This window comes from Elaeis guineensis, chromosome 6 (genome assembly GCF_000442705.2).
Source record: "Elaeis guineensis isolate ETL-2024a chromosome 6, EG11, whole genome shotgun sequence".
Taxonomy (NCBI): Eukaryota; Viridiplantae; Streptophyta; class Magnoliopsida; order Arecales; family Arecaceae; genus Elaeis; species Elaeis guineensis.
In genome coordinates, this window is record NC_025998.2 from 30,500,433 (window position 1) to 30,501,942 (window position 1,510).

Below are 1,510 nucleotides of genomic sequence, written 5' to 3' on the forward strand. Positions count from 1 at the left end.
TAAATTAATTTGGTTACTTTTCTTTAGATTTAGGACTCCTTAGGATCTTCTCTTTAGAACTTTTTCTCTTTTCTTTCTTTTCCTTATACATAAAAATTTTATTAAAAAAAAAAATTATATAAACATCGAGAACCGTACACCTCGTGTGTGGAGAAGAGTGTCGGGTCGTCTAGTTAGGATTGAGTCAATTCCTGTTGTTCCAATGGCTGAACCAATCCAACCCATGACCCTTAAGGATTTGTGTTATCCAGTTGGCTCCATCCAACCATCTTGTATCAGGTTGCCACAACCGACAGCTAACAATTTTGAAATCAAACCTCAAATCATAAATATGCTTCCAAAATTCACAGGATTAGAGGATGCTTATATATTTATTAGAGAATTTGAGGAGGTATGTGCAACCATGAAACTGCAATTAACAGAGGATGAGGTCAAACTTAGATTAATCAACTTTGCCCTTAAGGACAATGCTAAGAAGTGGCTTTATAGTCTGCCAAACTATTCTGTCACTACCTGGGAGGGCTTTGTGAGAACATTTTTAAAAAAATATTTTCCCCATCATAAAACAGCTAGGATTAGGAATGAAATAAATCAATTTTACCAACTAGCTGGTGAATCATTTTGGAAGTACTTTGATCGTTTCAAGAATCTTTTGACCCAATGCCCACACCATGGAATAGAAACTTGGAGACTGTGCCAGATCATCTATGAGGGGTTAGATTCAAACTCAAGAACCATGCTAGAGTCCATATGCCAAGGCCAATTTATGGACAAAGAAACTACTGAAGCTTGGCAATTCTTAGAAGACCTAGCCGAGAAAAATTTACAGTGGAAACAACTAGGGAACCTGATAAAGCTACACCTTCAAGAGGAGGAATGCATCAAATTCAACCAACCCTAGCATCAGAGGCCAAGATTACAACCTTAACACGTAGATTGGAAGCCTTAGAATTACAGAGACCAGCCAATGTAAATCAAATATCTGCACCCATGTGTAAAGGGTGCAATGCACCAGACCATGTCTTAGAAGAATGTTCCTACTCGAATGAGTGTGCACAGGTGAATGCCACCTATCAAGGACCATTGAACAATCCTTATGCACCCACATATAACCCAGGTTGGAGGAATCACCCGAATTTCTCATGGTCCCAGAATCCTAATGTAGGTAATCCAAATTTCAATCAGCAAAATCTAAGGTCCAACCCAGTGATGAACAACCCGCCAGGCTTCCATGATAATGACAAAAAAATTACCTCTTTAGAGAAAAGCCTAGAAGCCATGATGAAAACACATACCAGCTTTATGCAAACTACGGGTCAACTCATAAATAATAACACCCAAGCTATAGCCCGTCTGAAATGCAAGTAAGTCAGCTGGCTTCGACCATTAGTGAACGAGAACATGGTAGGTTACCTAGCCAACATGAGCTAAATCCTAGGAACCAAAATGGTCCACGACCCCAACAAGGAAACCAAGTTAATGGTATAAATGCCATTCATACCTTAAGATC

At 39.1% G+C, this 1,510-nt stretch overlaps 1 non-coding gene across 1 annotated transcript; it reads right to left on the reverse strand.

Moving 5' to 3' along the window:
* Positions 1 to 571: 571 nt before the first annotated feature.
* LOC140858918 (small nucleolar RNA R71) lies at positions 572 to 678 on the reverse strand. Its single transcript, XR_012142322.1, has one exon. It is a non-coding gene; the product is annotated as a small nucleolar RNA R71 (small nucleolar RNA).
* Positions 679 to 1,510: the final 832 nt, after the last annotated feature.